Below are 23,500 nucleotides of genomic sequence, written 5' to 3' on the forward strand. Positions count from 1 at the left end.
CCGATCAAGCAAAGCCTGCAGGGGAGGTGCAATGACAGCAGCATGGCAGCAGCACTCCTTGAGAGACAAGGAAGCAGCAGAGGCAAGAGCCACGGTGCAGGACGAGGGGCTTGGGGTACACCACGCTGCTATACCACACCATGGGGCCTGCCCACAAAGAGCCAGTTGGGAGCCCATGGTGCTGGTGATCTACATAATCTCTAGTCCCAGAGGTGTTTTTCCTGAGGAGACTTGTCTTCAGTTTTAAATACCATTAGATTTGTAATAAAATAGATATTGTTATACTGTTATTGTTATAGGGACTTCTGCCATGTCTTCTGTCTCCTTAAGCAGGGTCCACATGGTCTATTATATCCTACTGTATTTTCCAGGATGCAAAATGAAGTTAATTAAAGAAAGATGAATGTTAGCCTCTTTACATACATTTAAAATTGTCTCTGTGACAGAGCTTCTGCTATTGATACCCAATGTCAATAACAGCATTAGGACATGAATATAAAAGCATCATCTTTGCAAATGCATGCCAGCTTTGCTTCTCTTCTTGTTTTCTTATATTAATGACAAACATGCTGCAGATGCTGTTTCAGAGATAAACACACAAACACTATTGTTATTTCCCCATGAAAGCAAGGGTAAAGGCAATTTATGACTATTCATGAATTTTTATTAGATAAAGAGGGCTGTCTATATGAAATTGGCTGATCTACATTTTTGGTTTTTAATGTCACCATAATGCTACTATTCCTAAATGTTTCACAAGCTGTTTACAGAAAGCCAAATTCAAGCCCATAGTATAATCTAGGACTTAGCTTGGTCAAATTTAGAGGAAACTAATCCACGCAATCTAGTTATAGTGAAATGAAAGCAAAAACTGAATGCAAAGTGGTCAATATAAACCTAAGTGAAAGATTTTAATAGATATACTCATATTTACTTGATTCAAATTATTCAAACAAATATTATCAGTTTACTTACATTAAATGTATTTAGAGGTTTACACTGGGTGTATATTGATCTCTGGTCTTTACAAAAACCAGAAAATACAGGAAAATAAGGGCACTATGCAGAGGGAGTATATGGCCGTATTTAATCTCTTCCTGGTATGAGAAGAAAAAAGGAATCGAGGAAGCTGGCCAAAATACACGTCCATCACAAATACTCTGCTAACACGTTTTCAATTATGCATTCTCAAAGGGCTCAGAAGGTCCTAATTAAAAGAATGGAAAATAAACCTGAGCAAAACACCAGTGAGGGTAGCAACTCAGCCTCTGTTTCTGAGAGATGCATGCCCTCATGCTCAGGGGAACAGCAAATGCTCAGCACAGCTCACTGCTGGGCCGTCAATGAACAGGATTTCTTTTCCTGGTATTTTTCTGGGCTCCAGAAAATTTAACATGTTTTGGATTAATATTACTGGTTTACACAAGAATACCCACAGAAATTTCCTCTCTCAGACTCCCGATAGTGCTGTATTTGGAAATAATGTGAGAGCATCTCCTACCCATTCCATTTTTGGGTGGCATTATGGCCAAGCAAGGCTTCATGGAGAATCGTTGCTTCAAATAATAGTCTTCAGAAACCTCAGGCAACAAACATAAGGAAAGGGGGCCTTAAAATAAGGATATTTTTTGCACCACTTGTTCCAAACCAAGCACAGATAAGGTCCCTCAAAATGTGGACCGTTTTCCACAGCACCATCATTCCAGACAGCACTGGCACAGGCAGCATGAACACCAGGGTCAGAGAATTCACCAACAAAATCACCCAGGGTGAACTGACAGCCTCTCTAAGAGCCAAGTTGCTCCTACAATACTCAGTCACAAAATTAATCAGTTTGAAACTTATTCCCCACCCCATCACAACCATCTGACTAAAAAAAAAATGGGCCTCAGCAGGGTCACAAGTTCTGAAAGAAGTGCACACTGACATCTTATATTTTCACTGCCAGTTAAGAGTAGATCAACTGGCATCCACAAATGAATCTGTCCTAAGACAATGATCAGTTATGCAGTTCCCCAGTCCTGCTTTATACTTATTTGTAAGCAACCCATGTCCCTGTTAGAATTTCTAGTTCGTTCCACTCTCTTCCCCCCTCCTCCCATTTTTTATTTTAGATCTGCAGATGTTTTCACAGACAGGGAAAATTTTATTCTATTCTTCCTCTAGATGACCTTCCACAATTCTAGCTTATCAGATGGTGTGCACACTTACATACCAAAAGAAAGCATGCAAATGTAGATCTTGTTTTAAATACTAATTAAATGCATTGCAATAACTCTGAAAGTTTTAAGGTCTATCTTGTATAATTTCAAAGCAACTTTAAGCTGTACCTGACTACTTCCACAAAATACCAGCATAATGCATTCAGATTATCATTTTCACTTCCTAACCACTGATTCACACTGGGATTGCAAGTGGTAGGAAAGGACAATGGGAACATTAACTCCTCATTGCACAAAGCTTTCCATAAATCAAAATCTATTCCTGTTCATATAATAGAAACAAGTTTAATTAAAGGAAATTGAATGGAGGAAAGTCTGTAACTTAATAAGAGACTCCAGCCTAATGAAGGAGAATTCAGCCTGAAAGGTTAAACTGAAATTTCTTTAGTCAAAATGGAAATCCACAAAGTTAGACCATGACTTTATATTGTCAGCTGATGTTGGTCATTGACAAATACAATAATAGCGAGAAACACAGTATCAGAATAAAAACTATAATTAAAGAGAAGAATTACTATTACCATTTAAAACTTGTCATGTTTTTGATTAGGGCACTAATCTTTGGGTAGAGATGTTGAGCAACAAGTCTCAGCAGCAAAAAATTATAAGGATAGTGGAGTTGGCAATGGAGTGGCGCCAGGTGCAGTCCCTTGCAAGCACTAAGTTACCTCTGAAACAGGATTTTTTATTCCTATCCAAAGAAAGCCTTCCAGCATGCCTTGGCTAAGCCAGAAAAAAAAAAAAACCCTCTCTAGACACCAAGCTTTGATTGCAGTTACCTATGACAATCAATATTTCTTGGATTTTGTCAGCCTATCACAAAAGGGAAGCTCAGTCTCACTCACTGTAGCAGCAGCAGGGCAGAAAATCATCCGTTTCCCCATGCCCCTGGCTCCTGCAGAAAGAACAGAGTAGCAGGAGGAAAGGAACAGATCTCCAGGCAAGAGGAGAGCAAAAACCACTGCAGAAAACAGGGAAAATTATGAAATCCAGCTCTGACATGCCCAAAGCACAGCTGGTAAGATTTTGTGGTAAGCAGTAAGTAACAATAAATATATTTTCCTCACTGTCTTCTTGTATCAGAGTATGCTGTCTGGGGATAATAGCAAAACCTCATGCTTACTTGCTTTCTGACTCCACTTTTCCATTGTCCATTTGTTTAAGACCAGAAATAGTCTATTTTCACAACCATTAAGCCGCTTTCATCGTCACTGCATGAAACAATAGGATTTGCTTCTAGTTAATTAATTAATTATTATAATAAATTATAAAATAGTTTGAATTATTGATTATCCAGATACAAATACTCCAGACGCAAAAAGTATCTGACAGCAGTGAAGGTTTGCTTACACAGAAAGGAGTTAGAAGTGAATCCACAATAATTATTTCCAGACCACAGACCTTCATTTTGGAATAAAACTGAGGCCTATGCCTGAAGTTACCTAGAAGTCCAGTCAGAACTCTGAACCCAATCACTCTCTTCCTCTGAATTAGCTCTATAGTGAAGACAAAGTTGTATAGTTAAACTATAAGTCAAGGAAGGCAGGGAAAAGTGGCAAAATTGCCTCTTAAGGAATTATCATGGACTTCTTTTTGGGTTGTGTTTTTGTACTTAGGATAGCATTAATCTAACTACCCATAACTCTCATAATAAGCATTTCATCAACTAATCCCATCCCCCAACCTTTTCTCTGTCCCCTTTCTGGAAGGTTGGGTTCCTCTTTTCTCTTATCTGACAAGCAGCTTTGTACACTTCATTAGATTTAGTGTCAATGGAGCCTGGTTCAAATTCCACATGCTTGATTCAGTCACCTTCAAACAGTTACCTGATGGCTCATTGCAGCTAAAAATCAGTACAAAGTCTGCAACAGAAAATTTTCATGACCCTTCAGTTTACAGATTTCCAGAAATCCATTCCTCAGAAGTGCTGCAGTTCGCTCCAGGACCATTTAATTTACTCCCCAGCAGAGTGCTTCTTCTGAGCACCAACACTAAAGAGCTGAGCTCCAAAGGTGACAGCAGAGAGAAAAGGCCATTCTGACCCTTGACAGGAAGCATCCATGACAGAGATTTTGCTGTGTGCACTGTCTCCTTAGACGGGGCACACAGTCAGAAGTTGAAGTAGCCCTCTTTCTTTTTATGAGACACCTGGCAAAACAGACTGAGGAAGTGCATTGCTATCCTGGAGTATAGTGGTAGAGAAACCCCTAGGGGAGAAACTGTGTGTCCAAATTCAAGTTTAAAGAGGAGCAAGAACAAGTAGGCAGGAAACTAGCTGTAAATAAATTTGGGGTGAAAGTTAGAAGGTGGGTCTTTAGCCAGTACAGTGTCTAGCCTCCCAGGGAGCATAGGGGGCACAAAAGACTCAATCTCATTCTGATTGTGTGGCAGAACTGTTAATGGAACAGGAATTTCTTTCAAAAATTCAAAAACTTTTCTAATTTTCCATTGATTTGATAAAAATCAAAGTTCTTTATCCTCTGGAAGTTGTTTATCCTCTGGACAATTCTAAGTCACTCATCCTAGGCTATGTGGTTGTACTTTGAAACAAGAGATTGTTATATAAAACACATCACTATCACATCACCCATCATTATTTTAGAGGTGGGAAAATAACAGCAAGGAGAGAAGAGCACTCTCCTTTCCAAGGATCTTTGTAAGTTTTGGCCACTGTAATCTGTAAAAAATTCCAGTGAAATAAACTTCCTGTCTTATTTAAGTAGGTTCTTGCCACCTAACCCTCACAATACTGTCCTGGAGATTCATTCAATTTAGCTCTGGGTACTCACCTGATCTTTTGCAAATTACAGTATGGCTCTTCATATTAATCTAATGACATCTGGTTTAAAAAAACATCCATGTCAGGAACCCCTGATGCATAAGCAAGAGAAATTTGGGTATGGTAGATTAGAATAGACTCAAACCAATCACAACATTGACCACAAATGCAGAGAAATGTTCCTGACATTCATTAGAATCAAATAGCCTTTAATTTTAGCAAAAGTCCTTGGTCATATTGAATATTTATGTCCATGGCTAGAAGTGTCAAACTAGGGACAGTCACCACTTTTCTTCAGGCTGCTTAGATTGGATTCATTAGCAATTTATCATCAATGTAAAGACAAAATTCAATTCCATCTGTGAGCTTCAACACACATAAGACTTGTACCTGATGAATTGCAGTTAAGCAAGAAACTGGAACTGCCATAACAGAGGTTAAAGGCCTCTGAAAGCTGCAACAATTTTATGACATTATGCAATTTGGATAATAATTATAATCATCAAAGGTAAAGCTTAACTACATTAGCTTTCTCTGACTCCTCAGAAAAAACAGTCACATAAACTTGGAACCATGCTAAATTTTTAAATCTCAAATATCACATTATAGGAGCCTTTTAGGGACTTCTAACCACTTCAGACATGATTAATTTCAAATTTTTGGACTTCAAATTTATATTATCCAATTCATCTTTCTTCTTAAATGTGAACTGTTTAACTGGAAGCATTGGGCCGTGCTGATATACCTGAACAATGTTAAACATTGCTGAGGGCAGGGAAACCAGAAAGGCAATCAGACAAGAAAGGCAACCCGTGATGCAAGTAGCAGGGGAGCTGCCTGGCCCCTTATAGGCAGAACTGTAGGTTAAGGCTTAGGGATTTCCCTGCTCTGCTTACACACAGAGGGGCTCACTAGCACAAACACACAGAGGGGCTCACCATTCACGCTCCTCCTTTGCACAATAAACATTATGCAAACGACTTGTGACAAGCAGCTTTCCTACCAGGCTGTCCCTGTAAGATTGCAGGTGATGGTGTGGCACCACACTGTCTAGAATAAGTTAGAGATAGTCCCTCTTACTAAATATAGCAGATTCTGACTTATTATCTCATCCCATTTATTGTTACATGTTTTGATGCCTAGAGTAGGCATCTGGAAATCAGCTGAGAAGAGTAACAGTAGGGGATAGGAATAAATTAATCAGACATCACTGTGAAGCCACCTTCTTAGAAAATCCCCCCATGAGTACTTATTTTTCACCATTATATTACAGTTTAAAGCAATTAAATACAATGGATGAGCTTTGCACACAAACATAGAGAGACAACACCACATGCAATGTAACAGGAAAAGGGAAACACAAAATATTAACTCAAGCTCATTATCCACAGTTAAATTTGGGTGCAATAAGATGGAAATGTCGTGTGTGATCATGGTTTCTCTATGTGTGTATGTACACTGATTTCTGAACTTTGCAAAGCATTAATTTTTCCTTTAAACTAAACTGAGAACTAAAGCTGGAGTTGTGTAAAGGTCACCAAAGTGTAAAGATTCTTACCACTCTAGAGCTTGACCCTATGTAAAAATAAGGAGTGAAAAGCCAAATTCAGCTGAATTATTTGCAAAAAGCATTTAATGTACTATTTTTCTCTTTGGCAATTACTATTACATAATCAGCCACTGAGTAAATACTTTATGCACTTTTTGTGGAATTAATGTAAAAGCAGCAGCACAATGTACTTTACACATACTGCAAACAGGAAACCTAAAAATGTGATAGCAAAGGGACCACAAAGTTACCAGATTGGCAGAACCAGAAAGCAGGTGCCGTCCCCTCCACAACTCCTGTCTCTCTTCCTCCCTCTTCCACTACTCCCACTGAACTTTTATTTGTACATTAGTCTTCCAAATATCCTCACATGGAGGTTAGATATTAAGGAAGATATAAATAAGGGGTTTGTATTTAAACACCAATCCAAGAGAAAATCTCAAGGCAATCCTTCACATCCTACTACGAGCATGTCTCAAGTGGAAAGGAAACATTGCTTAAAAAGGAGAGGATAGTCTAGCATAGAAGTTGGTAAGAAATTTGAGTTCACTATGACAGGTGTGGATATAACTTTTAGAAAAGTTTGAGGCTGTGAGAGACCTTAGAAGTATGGAGATGGGGGAAAAAAAGAAAGAAAATAAAATCGTAAATACAACACGGTTATCTTCTAACCTCTGAATGACAGAGGACAAAAATAATTTCAGCAGCTGCAATTTTGAGTGCAATGGAAGTGAGCAGAAAGGAGTAGAATGCTGTCAATTGAGAGGGTAGGTGATAGTTTATTTGTGTTAGATTGAATCAAAACCTGAAGTCTTTTTTCTTCCATTCCCAGAGAACTACGTTGAGTCAAAAATGTTCTTCAGTCCAGCACTAAGCTCTCTGAATTATATCTCAGTTACATTACCAATGACTGGCCTCTCATGAAACCTTTTCTGTGAGATGTAAGCAAACAGATGCAAATATAGTAATAATTTTAAATATAAATGAGGTACAAAAGCTAATGTAAGACTTGCAAATTACTAAAAGCTGATAAACTAAAAATAATAAAAATATTTTTTAAAAAATGAACAGAAAGAGTCAAGCCCATCTGAGAATTATTTAAAATTTGAACAAGTGATTATACAAGCATCCAGAGAGTGAGTATATGCCACCATTTTCAAAAACAAAAACAAAGCAGTAATGGAGCTATAGAAATTGTGTCAGACAGAGAAAAACTGTCAAGTAATAATGAACTTTCAAACCGTGTTATGTAAACAAGAAAAAGTTCTATTTTAATTGTTCTTTTTAACAGAGAAATGTTGCCTTTTTTTAAGTAGAATCACCATACTTCCTTGATTCATAGTGTTCTACTGTCCTCCAATGGATACTTTTGAAAGTACTTGCTCTGTAAAAGCATATTAGAATTACAGCTGTGCCCTACTTAATGGTTTTGGTATGGTATTTATTACAAGATATCAGAAGAGGAGACAATATAAGATCTTACAGACTCCTCATCTTTCTTTCTATATTTAAAGAGACATCAGCACTGCCAGATTATCTTGTCTTCAAAAAATGAAGTGTGATCTTCTGCCAAGTTTTAGCAGTGCCACCTGACAAACCACTGAGTCCAAGACGGACCTTAGCCATTCATTCATCTCATGAACACACAAAAGGATCAAGGCAGTAGAATAATGAGCGTGTAGGCAGCCCTTAGAAGCTATGTATAGAACAAAGCAAGATATAGCAGTCTCTGGAGATGTATGGCACAGCTGACAGTGAATCTCTGGAGCCACAGTTTCTCCCTCTTCTTTCCAGCTGGTTTTGAATAAATTTTGAATAAAACATCACTGAAGAAACATTCAATACTTTTCATAGCTAAGTGAGAAGAAAACTGGAGTCAGCACTCATTTACATTGATTTAGTTGATGACATACTGCTGTCATTTGGAGAAGTAGCAAAAATGGGGGTGATTTAATTTCCTTTAGTTTTTCAAAAATCTAGATTGTAAAACTAGCTCTTCCAATTTAGAATCTGGAAGAATGATGCTTCTCTGGGTACATGGTTTTCTTTCAGTCATTTAAGGCTTCTTTAGATGGTAAAGTTAATGCATAGTAAGTTGGTGTTCCAAATTTCTCTCCCTGGGTCAGCTGTCAGTCCCCACAAGTCATGGCTTTCGTCTGCTCCTGGTCACTGATCCAGTGACCAGGCTCAGTCATGGTCAGTGTCTTTTACCAGTGGCAGCTGTGTTGGCCCTACCTGCCCCATTCCCTAATCCAGTCCTTGCATCAGCCAACTTCTCCTCGCTACACTCACTTTTTTTTCAAATACTTACAAGCATCGTCTTTCTTAGAATAAGCTTAAAAGCCATGGATACAGGGAATGAAATAAGTGTGCATCGGTCGCTACTTACACAGAAACAAAGGATTCTTTCATGCAATATGGATTATCCTACTTCTAACGAAAACAAAGATACACCTAATATGTACTAGGAATGCAGAGTCATAGAATACTTTGGGTTGAAAGTGACCTTTAGAGATTGCCTTGTCCAAATCCCCTGCCATGGGCAGAGATTGCTTCCACTAGATACCTTCCACTAGACGACTAGCCCCATCCAACTGAAGCACTTCCAGGAATTCACAGCTTCTCTGGGCAACATTTTTCAGTGTCTCTCTCCATCTCTCTTATAAGCCCCCTTTAAGTATTGAAAGGCCACAACAAAATCTCCCTGGAGCCTTCTCCTCTCAAAGCCGAAGAGCCCCAGTTTACTCAGTCTGTCTGCACAGGAGAGGTGTTCCAGTCCTTTGATCATTTTTGTGGCCCTCTAAGAGGTCCACATCCTTCTTCTGTTGGGGTCCCCAGAGCTGATGCAGTGTTCCAGGTGGGGCCTCATGAGAGAGCAGAGGGGGAGAATCACCTCACCTCCCTCACCCAGCTGATCCCGCTGCTTTTGAGGCAGCCCATTGCGGCGTTGCTTTGTCTTCCCCGGTCCTGGGCAGCCCCAGAGAGCCCAGCAAGGGCACTGCTTCTCGGCGGGACCGGGGTGCCACTTCTCCCGGGCACTGCTGCGTTCCACGCACCGGGGTGGGGCTGGCCGTGTTCTGCTGCTGGGTGCAAAGGGCGAGACAAAGAGGAAGGAATATCCACTCTGTCCGCATGGTCGGCTGGAAAGCTTTAATGGCCGTGGGGAGCCGCAGTGGAGAACCGCAGCTCACTCCCCAGCGCCGTGTGGACAAAACGGCCCCGGGACCGGGGGCAGCGTGGGATTTTATAGGGGGCGGGACGAGGGGGCGGAAGACCCCTTGCCCAATGGGGGCAGGCTATGGGGGAGTGACATGGACCGGGGTAACCAATGGCAACGCGACAGGGGCAGACCCGGGGCTCCGGGGCGAATGGGGTTGTGGGGATGGGGTGACAGACACAGAACTCTCTGGAGTGGACAGGGGGGTGGTCACAGGACTGGCAGGGTGATGCTCCAATGGTAAGAGACCCGGAACAGGCCACCACGGTGGGGGGGGAATATGGGGGGTACACAGAACCAGCTAACTAACACGTATCAGAATCCCTAATCTGAACCCAAACCCAGGATGCAACAGCCCATGACACAGCTGGCATTCTGGGCTGCAAACACACACTGACGCCTCATATCAAGTGTGTGTGCTTGTGAATGCACAAATATTCCCAAGTCCTCCTCACGGCTGCTCCCAGTCCATTCACCCCTCTCCTCTCTACTGATATTGGGAATTACCCCAGCCCAAGTGCAGGACTTGGCTTTGTTGAATTTCATGACGTTCACATTGGTCCACTTCTCAAGTTTGTCAAGGTCCCTCCAGAAGGCATCACTTCCCTCAAATATACCCAAATGCATAAAAAAGCAATTAGCTTGGAACAGATAGTACACTATAAATTCACAACCGAGTTTATTTTGTGCCAGTCTACCTGTCAGACACAGCTTTCAGAATCCAAATTCAGCCAAAGCAAGCCAAAAGTCATCATCCCACCTGCTCCTGTCTCCAGGGATTCGTGGTCCTCCAAACTGAAGATAACTTTTAGTTCCCTTCAAACAACATCATTACATTCATCCTTATACAAATCCTAAACAGAGAAAAAAATGAGAAAAAGCTAAAAAACTTCAACTGTTGCATGCTACTGGCAGGAAGCATGTGACTGATGATCTGTGCCAAACTTAGAGGTGTTAAGGGCTTTAACTTATACTCTAATGTCCTGCGTTCTTTTACACTTCTCAGCTTCTTCCTACAACACATAATCTCTTGGATTTCTCTCTCTCACCTCATCTTTTGAGAAATTTTCTTGAAATACAACAAAAATATCCTTAACACTAAAAACATTCGTGTAGGCTGCAGCTCAGTAGTATGATCAGTGCCCAACAGTCTAGCAGACTTCTAATAGCTTAACATGAAAACACAGCTGTCATTATGGAAAATCAAGGTTCAACGAAATACACAGAAATTTTAAAGAGCAGAAACCATTTAATGTGGAAGACCATAGCAACACACTTAACTCAGCACCTTGAGCAGTCATGGCTGTTTCATCACCTTTTGATGGATTTCACGCACTAAGTGATACAAAATTCCATATATCTCATTGACTGATCCATTCAGTCACCATCTTTTGTACCTTCTCCATAAATATCATGTTGCTATTATACATAAAAAGGAAGACTTACTATGGTTCTTTACTGTAAATTTAGTAACTGCAGATCTTTCACTACTTCTTAGCGTGCTTTGAAGTTCTCTTTCACACAAAGCTATACAGCATCCTTTAATTCTTTCAAGTACAAAGCTTAGTAGTATACTTCAAAGACCTCTTATACTCAGAGATGTCTGACACATTCTCAAATTCCCTGAAACAAAGATCTATACTCCTGTGTCTAGCTCCTTCAAATGAGAGTCCCACACTTTCACATTCCATTAAAAAATGGGGGAGGGGTAGTATGTTATAACATCTGCTACTCTGACAGAAAACCTTATCGTTTCAGGATTATTTAAACTGTTCTTCATTGCAGTTTGAATTCCTTCCTGTCCTTCACACAATTTTTTTTTTCTAAGCAAAATCAGTCTCCGAATTTGTGGGATTTGGGTTTTTTGTTTGCTATGGGGTGTTTTTGTTTTTGTTTGATGAGTTTTTTATGATCTGCTAGTAAACACAAAGATACAAACACTGTTACAAATTTAGATGGTGTTGGAGGTATTGCCTAAAGAACCTAACTCCCAAAACTGCTGAATTTTCAACATCTCTGGTATTAGGACTTTCATAAGCTCACAGTCATATAAAAACTTTCACAGAAGAGAGCAAAATCCTTTTTTTTGTGGGCACAGAGCCCTATTAAAGTGAGATTGGGTTCCTACTGGAAAAGTGTCTGCCCCAGTTAACTCACTTGCTTTACAGGTCTCTTCTTAGAGGTAGCAATCAGCAGTCCCCCAAGCTTCCAATATTGTATCTTTGAAATCCCATTTTAAAAACCTTCCTTCACAGAGGATAGAAGGAAACCCCCACTGTTGCATCCCAGGTTTGGGTTTAGTTAGGGGTTCTGATAAATGTTAGTTAGCCGGTTCTGTGTACTCCTGTGTACCCCCATGTTCTCCCCACAGTGGTCTGCTCCGGGTCACTTACCATTGTAGCATCCCCATGCCAGTCTTGTGGTCACCCCCCTGTCCATTCCTAAGAGTTCTGTGTCTGCTACCCCATCCCTGTGTCCCTATTCATCCCAGAACCCTGTACACACCCCTGTCGTGTCCCCATTGGTTGCTGCAGTCTACGTCACTCCCCGGTTGCCTGTCCTCATTGGGCGAGGGGGGCTTCTGTCCCCATCGGCTCACCCCCTATAAAACCCCATGAGTTCCTTTGTTTGCCGCCATTTTGTCCATGCGGCGCTAGGGAGTGGCCACTGTTCTCCATCGCAGCTCCACGCGACAATAAGAGCTCTCCAGCCAACCACAAAGACAGGGTGTGCATCCTTCGCCTCTTTGCCTCACCCCAGCGCCGGCCACGGAGCGCGGCCAGCCCCAGCCGGTGCACTGAACGCCACAGCGCCCAGGCCACGCGGCACCCCGGTCCCGCCGAGAAGTAGTGCCATTAGCTGGGCTCTCCAGAGCTGCCCAGGACCGGGGAAAACAAAGCAACGCCGCACCCCACTACTTCCCCCAGTTCTATTTTGAGGTGGTGTAGAGAAGGGGGTTATGTTCAGAGAATTTTTTCTCCTTTTCCCTTTCCGCAAAGCTGCAGGAACATAAGGGTTGATCAGCGCAGCCCAAACAAGAGCATCACTCAGGGCTCAGGGCTTGCTGCTTCCCTTTCTGCTCAACCCTGAAATCCTAATGGCTTGAAACCTCTGGGAAAGGGCCATACCTGATCTTAGCAACTCATCCCATCCAAGTCAAATAACAGAAAATCATTCAAGTTTCATCAGTTTCTCATAGAATTTGCCAAATATCTTCAGAGATAGCCTTGGCAAGAAGCCCTGGGCCCTATGCAATGTTAACGGGGCACCAGAAGTGACTGTCAGACCCAGAGAAGAACAGAGTATCAGACCACAGGACTTTCAGACTGACAGAAATGTTAATCTAGACCCATTCATGCTGAATAGCCTGTAGATCTCAATTAAGGGAGAGAAATGGCAGACACAGAAAAAGATAAAACAAAAACCAATATACTGTGACCTGTGACAGCACACTAAGTACTCTATTGTCAAAAGACAATCTTGCCTCTAAATCAGAAGTTGAGATGTAGGCAGCTTTACTAAAAAAATATTTTTAAAAGTCTGGCTAGTGACACTGTTTCCAAATGAATGGGTTTCGGTTTTTATATTTAGAGGAAACAATAGCTCTAGATCAATGGTCCCCAAACAAGGCTAAATGTCTATGTACAATTTTATCAGAGAAAAAACAACAAAACAATACTCCAAAATTTTCAACACATCATAACCTCAGCTAAGTTCTACCTCTGTATATATTTATCTAAAGAGCACACACACAAACTTATAGTAAAAATGCAGGTGAACCCCAGATGCAGGGAAGAAATTATGATGTTTGGCTCCAGATCAGAAGGCTGAAGAATAGCTTTATTAAAACTATACTATATTACATTAATATACTATTTAAAGAATTCTACATACTTACCTATCTAACCAACTACAAACTCGTGACTCTCTGCTGAGAGTCCGAGACACAGCTGGATCCAATTGGTCATTGAACCCAAACAACCTTCACCAGAATCCAATCACTTCAGGTAAACAATCTCCATACCACATTCCACATGGGGAAAACAAAGGAGCAGATATAAAGATTGTTTTCTTTTCTTTTCTCTATGCAATCCTGAGAGACAGAATTATGTCTCTCTGCCCAGAAAATGTGAATGTCACATATGCATACATACAATTTTTTTTTTATTATTTTTGCTAGAGCTGGAGAAGAGAAATGCATGTACAGTCTTTGCTCCAGATTTTCTGAAATTTTCTATGGCTGCATTAAACACCCAAGACTTAGTCTGAAGTGTATGATTTCTATGCACCAAGCAGGTAAAGTTCTTTGCAATTCCAGAAAATTGCCAACTTGAAAATATCTGTCAAAGATGTTCAGCACTATTCTAATCTTACTCCCACTCAGTGGCAAAATGGTGTCACTGAAGTTGAAAAGAGCAAAATTAAGATAAATGCCACACTTTTTTGAATCAACTCTCTGATGTAAAGCCTTGTCAGTGACAAGAAAGTTGTGCCTTTCAAGATTAAAAAAAAACACAGCAAACCTCTAGAGATCTCTCCTGCTCACAGTACATTTTGCTGTATAGCTGCAGATTATTCAACAAAATAGAATCATTCCCAGATGAGCTATCACTATCTTTTTCTTTCCTCTTGCCACTAGACCTGCAAGTACATTAAGAAAGACTTGGCATAAACTGATTACTTTAAAATTCATTCCATGACCCTGCACCAGCAATAGCTGATTGCTCCAGGCCTTGAAAGAATTACAGATTTACAGGCTGTCTGTAGTAACTGCCTATTTTACCTACATCAGTTTAGACAGATATATAGAATAAGTAGTTTAAATAAGCCCAATGTAATAAACATTACTCATCTTTGTAGAAGACTTAGTATCACTGAGCAGAGCTCTTTGTGCAGTTTAAAAGATTATGTATCAAGAGTCTGGGATGTACAAGGAGTGCATTAAGACTACAAAAGACATGTCCCTTGAGAAACTTTGCAAATGACTGGTGTATAGATACAAAATGCTTTGGAAGGAAAGTTATCTTCTCTTTCTGTTATCAGAAAGGATGCAAATCTGTACTGAAAGATTGGCATTTTGTACTAATGTCATGTAATGTGATGCAAACAAGGAACTGCATTATGCTTGGGTGGTGTGAAGAGAGACAGCTAAAGGACTCCACATCCACTGGACTAGCCATAAATGTTCATTCCTTAACACATATCCTGTATCTTAGCTAGCTAGCATTATGACAAGGTCTTAGAAAAATTGAATATTTCTTATCCATGAAACTGTGTAGTGATAAGTTTGCTTTCTTCAGAAAGCATTTTTTCTTACATCAGTTCAGAGTGTAGTTGTAAAATAAAATAAATTTTAAAAAAACCACCAAAAAACCAACAATACCAAAAAGTTCTTGGGCTTGCAGGGTAAATACTTACAAATTATTGATAGGCAAACCTCAGTGTTTTAATCAAAATTAGTTGTGTCTATAAGCAGAAAGATTGGTTAAGAATAACATTCTTATCAGAAGCAAAATCACAAAAGCACAACATAATATTTCTCTATACATGTGTTCAGTGGACAAATTTTACCTCCTTAAAGGTAAATACAAAAATTCCATTGCAGAAGTTACTCTAAAGCATATTCAGGAGGGGATTAGAAGTGCAGCAGTGAGCTGGATCAGAACAAACTGCTGAAGATTTAGAACAAGCATACAGTTTACAACCTGAGTCCCCATGTGACACAAGTTATAAAATTATCCCTGTGATAAACCACCAGTACTACAGAGCTACACAATATTAGAGAGGGGATTTACGGACCACTTGTTATAAAAGCTGTAGACACAGAAACACTAAAAATTATTTTCTACTGGAAATCTGAAGGAGCAGCATATAACAAAAGTATTCCATATATTAAAGAAGAGCATTACAGTCGTTTTGAGCCAGTGAGGTGAAGCTCACATGCAATCATCTGGTTCCCTGGAACAGCTCTGCCAAACAGTGAGCAATCAAACATCACAACATATTGTTGCTTTGTAAAAGTCTGTTCATCTGTCGTGTTTACCAAGCATTGGGTTCGTCACACCTGTTTCTTCCACAGAAAAAATAGCTGTTTATACCATCAGTTAAAGCCTTCTTCTCCTAAGAGTCAGGCTATCCCCAGAACTCTGCTTTTCAGTGTAGGGGGTAATTTGTTGAGGGCAGGAACTGGGAGCTGCAGCACAGCTTACAACCATAGGCCTGTCTGCAGTCCCCTACTCCACTGTGAACATGCTTGGCTTGCTTTCTGTTTTGTATAATCAGCATACAAAGTGTTTTCTGGGTAGGCACAGCAAACTTCAAACCATGTATATTCTTCAAGATTGTGATTCTGCAAAATGATGAGAGTTTCAATCCCCGTGCTGTAAAGTATGTGTGTAATTTCAGGAATGAGAAATAACCGCTGACTGTGAAGCGTGTGGAGAGACACCTGGAATGGCTTCTCTACCTTACGTGTCTGTGAAGTGCTTGGGGTATGATAAGTAGTTGGTGTAAGCAACAAATGAAGCACACAAGAGTTTCTCCTCACTCTAATTATATCCAGTACATTCAACATCTTGCAGGACTAAACCCTCAGAGGCAGCAAGTGGAAAAGACAGGAGAGGGGGGAGAGGGGGAGATTTTGACAGAGTATCTAAGGAATACAAAGCTGGATTTCTGGAAACTGGGATCACACAAAGACTAAAGCTGACTGAACAAGGGTTGGCAGGAAGTATTTGAAGAGCAGAGTCATAATGGCTATAATACAGCATTGTTACTTCCTAATTTTGGCATGTCCCTCAGCCTACACAATGTTTTACTTGAAAACTCCTATTCCAGAAAAGACACAAGAAACCAGGTTTAGAAAAAGAATTTTGCTTTAGAAAACTCATAAAGGAGGTTCTTGATAATGGCTGGAAGGATCTAGGGAGACTGAAAACTTTCCCATTTTGTGAGCTCTTGGTTGGATCTGTGACACTTTTCCCATTTCTCTGCTAGACTGAACCAAAGTGCTACAGTGGCTTCCACCTTGCAAATCGTCCTGGTGCAGTTCCAGCTGAGCTTTGTGTCAGACTGCTCAGAGGATTACAGCCTCAAACAGCACTTCAAAGGGGCAGCTGGAACTCAACCACATGCTAGAAAAGTGCAAATATCTTCTCTCAGCTCAAAGAAAGGCTGCATGTATTTGAAGTGGAAAAGTACAAGTTTAACACAAAGCCACTAGCAATTAGTAAAGAAAGTGAGTCTTGTTAATGTTTAAAAATTCCTCTGCATTACTTTCAGAATGACTTCTAAGTATGTATAAACACTAGAAGGAGACAGAGAACACTACCTTGAAAGGTAGCTTTCCTAAGGCATTTCATTAAAACAGGATTTACTTCTGGGAGCAAAGCAAGATCTTGTTCCCAGACAAAAAGAAAAATTGCAGACTGAGAAGTTATTTTAAAGCCTTTTCTCCCCACAATGATCCACATGTATTGTATTAGCACTCCACATACTACATCCACTTTAATACACATTTCAGCCTGTAGGGAAGTTGAATACTGCAGCTAGTGAATATTATCATTCCTACTTGTCACCAGTGATCATAAATATTCTAATTATGTATTACCTCATCTAGCCTAGGAGATATTGGGGTAGCTCCTAAAATACATTTCTGGTGCTTTACAGATACAGAAGCTATATCCTCCTCATTCTTCTACTGTACACTTCATGCAAGTCTGTTAGGGAATGGACATTTAAAACACTTCTAAATTTCTGGATGTTCCCCCTCTGCCTTCAGGCACATGAATTTGTAGATTAAGGCATCAGAAAAAAAATTTTTTTTTTTTTGAAAAGGCCTTAAATGCTCCTTCCCACAGGATCTAGAGACCACTGGTCACTTCTGAAGAGAGTCAGATGAATTATCTAGGATCCATATTTAGACACTTAAATTTTAAAATGTTTTGTGTTTAAAATGTTATAAAATGTTATAAAAACTGCTGTTTCATGGAGTTGCATGAATAAACATAGTTCTCTTCAAAATCCCCCAATATTATCTTTCTCCCACATCAAACATTAGACATGAATTATAGGGAAAGGAGGAGAATTTAACTACAGAGACAAAAATTATTTTCACCAAAAGAGGCCATAAAGTTCACAGCCATTTCAGCACTGCAACTGTTTCTAGACCCAGAGCACTGCCAGGCTGTAAAATCAGAAAGTACTGCCTTCAGAGTCTCCAGTTCCTGATATTTCTTTCCTCTGGGCAGAATGTGGGTATTTTTAATTATCTTTGCCTTTGAAACAGCTGAAATAGCAAAATTTTGCAAATATGTTACTTTGCTGGGGAATGTCCTAGACTGGAGATGGAGAAGAGGGGGCACAAAGATGTTGCTAGGTGAAATGAAAAAGGGTGCAAGTCCTAATGAAACTTATATTTCTTCATTTTCTACAGCAAACATTCTGAAGAATAACAGAAAGGCTGATTAGGAAATTGAGGGGGGGAAAAATCAATTTTACCCTTGAAGAGTGATTGTATAAATTTACAATCATTCAGGTTTTCGAGACTGCAAATAAGGTAACACCTTATTTTTAGAATGTGAAGAAGTGGGGTAAAACAGAAAATGAAAAAAAAAAAAAAAGCCAACTTCAAGAGAAAAAAGACATATATGATTCTCTTTTTTCTGCTGTATTTCCAAGATCAATGGGAAATTAGAAAGTAGTATTGTGGACACAGAGCACCTGCTGTAAGGAATTTTCCCTGAAATGCTCTCAAAGTCACTGAAACGGCTGGAGTTCAAGATTTGCAGCAGGCACAGTGCAGTGGCAGGTATGCCAGGCTCTCTGGCTGCACTACAGACCTTCTTCAGCACTACTTGACTCCCAGAGAATGGAGCCCTGAGGGAAAACTCCAGATTTGGCACAGTAGGAACTGAAAGCCTTGAATTAACGCTCCCCTCCGAGGAGCACAAAAAGCCTTTATTTCTAAAAAAAAAAAAAAAAAAAAAAAAAACCTTTGCAAATCCTTCCAGAAGCAGAAGGATGGATGGCTTTTAACAGTCATGAGCTCAGCGGCTGTTGCACATAGCTGCAGTTCTATCCAGCACTCAGAAAGGAGGCGTAAGTTAAGAGTAAAGAAGTTATTGACCCTGTAGTGGGGATTTCAGTAGAGATTTAACTTCTTGAGATGGATTGTGTCTGGCAACTGCAGTATTAACACCTTTACTCTTCCTAAAAATGCAATACCAGCTATACTGACCCCAAGAGACCACTGCCTTTCTCTACAAACCCCCTCTGCAGGTCATTAGCACACTCCTATTTATCACAAAGCTGTTTCATTAATGACTTGTTCAAGAGGGTCAGCACAACTCTGCTCACTGAAAGATCCCTCAAGAATTATCACAGCTGAAGACTTCAGCATGGAACTGAAGACCTTTTTTAACCTCAGCATCATTATGGACTGCTTAAATGATTGAACTAAGAAGAGAGGGGGATTATGAAGTTCTTACATTTTTATGGGAGACTTATATTGGGAAAGCTTTCTTATATTTAAACTCCCAAGAAACAGAAGCAAAAGGTACTTTCCTAACCAAAATTTCCTCTCTCCTATTCAGCAAGCAATTCCACCAATGCAAATTCCTACCAAGTGAAGTGGAGCCCTCTGTTTACTCAGCTGCACCCTTTGATCTCTTCCAGTTTCTGTAAGGGAAACCTCAAACCTCAGATAAGCTTCCTAACACCCAAATCTATGGAATTAGAACTACTTTGCGTGTCTTGGACAGGATGTATTACTTTGTGTATTGCTACAACTTAATACAAAGAGCATGTATTTTAATTGAAAGAAGGTGTACATTTTCCATAGTTTTTTATTATTTCACTGGAATCCAGCAACAAAGTTAATGGCTTACCATTTATTTTTTAAGTGTACAGCAGTGTACAATTGCTGGTACTGCACATTCTTATGTTCTACTCTCATCAAATCAGAAATAGATAATTTATCGCCCATAATTGCTAATTTAGAACCAGTTCTGTGCTGTGTTACTGCATTTACCACCCCTTTAACCCAATTAACTTACTCAATGTATTTGCTAATACTGCAGCAGGTAAGAAAAAAGAAGGCAAGAGTACAAATGTAGATTTTGCAGGATTCACTTTCTAAAGCCTAGATCCAATCCAAATACTTGAAACATAATTAACTTATTATCAGTGAATTTTACTTACTCACACACATGGCCAGAAAGATCTATTAGCTCACAAAAGAATCTTGGATTTCTAGAAGTGTTTCCTACTGCCACTCTTCCAGCTGAACCTGCAGCAGCTACCCTTGCAGCCATCAAGTGTGTCACATTTCTGAATTGCTTCAGACAGTAATGTCATGAACTCTTTTTTTTCTGTGCCTTAAATCTCAGGAAATAAGGTGAGACATCCCTGTCAAACAAGTTGAGAAATTTAACATGCTTCAGAGGCAAATGTAAAAATGAAACTGTTTGTATAATTAAGGCTGGTTGCAACCAATGTCATTTATCTTAACCTTTCCAACAAATATTTTAAATAACACAAAGTCTTTCAGGGCTATTTAAAAAACTAAAACTTAGATTTTTTTTTTTCATTGATCTGACCCAGGAGGAATACACAGTAATCATCTACTTCAGAAGACTGACATTTGTAGTTTTAGCATATCATGCAGCAAAAATCTGCACAGTAATTTAAACTCGTAAACAGCAGCAATAGCTACTTTAAACTACCTTTTCCTCCTGCAAGACACACCAGGCTGCTGTTTCCCTCAGGAGCTGGCTGCAGGAAGCAATAGCGGCTGGAGAACCCCAAAGTTCTTCAGGCTTCTGCTATTTCAACACATAGTGCTGCAACTGAGATCACCAATGGGAGCAATAAAAAGGAAAATGCAGAAGTTCAGCAGCACCACAGACACTGAGGTGGTTCCTCCTTTCCCCAGAAGCTTATGTGTGCCTACAACACAGGACAGGTGCTACAGCTGTGCCAGTTTCACTCCTGACCCCATCAACAGCACAGGTAGCACTGTGAGAAAAAAATTATTGCACTTCCTGGGAAGGAGAGGAGCAGTAATACACTGGCAATAATTAATCAGTAAAGAGAAGTCTGATAACAATAGGAATTAATCTGAAAAAAAAAAAAAAAAACCAAAAAAAAAAAAACATGAGTTCTGATTTTATTACTGTGAAAGGAGTGAAATCCTGTTTTTAAGCAGAAATAATCAGCACAAGACTGCAGTTTTGGAAGATGAAGTCCTTGGACTGCTTTTCCATTCCCATCCCTGCCTCTAACCCAGCACCTCACTGTGGCCAGCTGTGTCCCCCAAGAGCTGCCAGGTGAGCATCTCCCACAGGCACTTCCTCACACACCTCAGGCAGAGTCTCACAGATCACCTGAAACTGGTGCTTCAAACTCAGGCTTGAAATGTTTAATGAACCAATAGGTTGTGAAAACCTGAATTTAAAAAATTAATGGCATGGGAGGCCTCTAGCCTTTCTTACACTCTCTCCTGCTGGTGTACATCTCATTTTCCTTATTTTTCTAGTTCATCAGAGCTGATGTTTTTAGCTCACATGCACTGTCCAGCCTACATAAGAGAGCATGACCATGGGGAGCAAAACCAGGGACACCCTACCCAGCCAGTGCATATCAAAATGGTCCAACTGGTCAGACTGAACATGCACAGCCCAAAGCCCCATTCCCAGATCCATCCACTAAGACAAAGAAGTGCCCTGATCTCTACTACCAGCCCAGGGGCTCCACCTGCCATAGGACTGATGCTGGTTATACTACCTAGCACAGACAGATTTTCCTGAACCTATCTAGGGCATTTTCACATAAACTTCTCCACTGGCAATGTACTAGAGGAAAAAAAAAAAGTCTCTTTGTAGGTCAGAAAGGGACAAAAATAGCTACAGGTCAATGGCCCTTTATGTTGGTACATACAGATTTTGAAGCTGAATCTATGTTATTTAAATCTACAGTTGTGTATGGCACAGTAAGGTAGGAAAGACTTTTACCTCATTTTTTTTCTCTCCTCTTAGTTAGTCCTACATGTTGTGGCAGGAGGAGGAGTTGTGGAAACATATCTAGAAAACCACAGAAAAGCCATAGCCAGGGTTTGCACCAGCTTAAGTAGGTGTGAGATCTTCACAGTGCCAGTAGGAAAGAGTATTAGGACTACTACAGAACAAATTATGCTCTTATGCATTACTGCTACAGGGTTGCAACAACCTTATTCACACACCCAGGGGCAGATATGAGGCCAAGGTAATCCTAGGTAATTCCAGACCAGCTTTGCCGGGGCTCGCCAGGCTCATGGTAATTCCTAACATGATACTCGAGCTCCTCCATGTGGCAAGCAGCAGCATTAATCGTTCCCGCGTGTAACAAAGAACGTCTTTATTCTTCACAGCATTTTCCCTCTCATTATTCTTCTTACATAAAATTAAATACTACCAAAGATACAATATTACACTATGGGACAAGAGGATAATGAAAGGAGAACAAAGGCAGCATTACCCTGGTAATTTCTATTAGTCACGAATGCATACTTTCGTAACACGATATAGTTAATTTGCATGTTCACCAAAAAACCTGGTCGAAGTTCAGATAGAGATCAGCTGTTTTAAACACTGAGCTTTGGACCAAATCATACATTAATGCAAATAACCTCTCGATTAAAGTAGTGCCCTTCCTGTGGTGAAATATCTAGCAAAATGGATCTTATTATGTTGAAAATATGCAACTTCTGCTTTGTCAGGCTAGAAATAACAAGACATAGTGCAGGCTTATTCCTTGAAAAATTGATAAAGAGGTTTTTATATTTGACTGCAGCCAAGCCATCTGCCTTTTTTAAGGAGTATCTGGAAACTAAAGATAGAATTTGTTTAAAAGAGAAATGTGAAGTCATGTACATCAGGACAAGAAAGATACAAAGAAAGTTTATTTTTCCCAACCATTTAACATTTCAAGTTGTTTTGCATGCTGCAGTATATTGTTCAGTCAGATTTAATTCTATGCTGAAGGCCAGTGTTCTCTCCTATTCCCGTGCCTACACAGCAATGCCATTTACTAACACATGACTTAATTAGCTCACACACTTGTTTTCGCATTGACACTCTAACAAGCACTGGTGAAACTGCTCACTTCTCAGTTCACTTGGGTTTTGTATACACAGTCACTACTCATGCCATAAATTAAGTTCTTTAATGTGTATTCTCAGTAAATATTTTGGCTGATTATGAGAAGAGCTGAGGCCTTGTTTTGAAGTGTATTTTTCTTAATGGAAAGCTTAGTTTCTGCATGGTTTTATTTGCTTGTTAGTGAATTGTTGGGGGTGTGTTCTCCACACTACCATGAGAAAATCAGCAAGTAGAGGATGAATATCTGAGCTGTTTCAGTGGCAACTAGGCCACATGAAAGGAAGGAGAGGTGGCAGAAAAAAAATGTGACCTTCCCTGAAATACCTGCATGGAATCTAGAAGCAAAAGAACCATATTTCTGGGGGCAGGCACATAGAGTTTTCTGCCTCCAGCCTCTTTCCCAGTGTTGCCTGGACAGCCCATTTCTAAAGTTCCTCATTTGGCCCATTGGTTCTCATTTGTCACACAGACTTCATAAAAGTCTAACAGAGTAGGTAGCAGGCAGCAGGAAAGAGAACTAAACTCACCTCCTCCCCCTAAACAGCAAGACCTTAGAAAATCTTGTCCAAAAAACAAAACAAAAAAAAAATTTAAAAA

Source organism: Vidua chalybeata, chromosome 1 (genome assembly GCF_026979565.1).
Source record: "Vidua chalybeata isolate OUT-0048 chromosome 1, bVidCha1 merged haplotype, whole genome shotgun sequence".
Taxonomy (NCBI): Eukaryota; Metazoa; Chordata; class Aves; order Passeriformes; family Viduidae; genus Vidua; species Vidua chalybeata.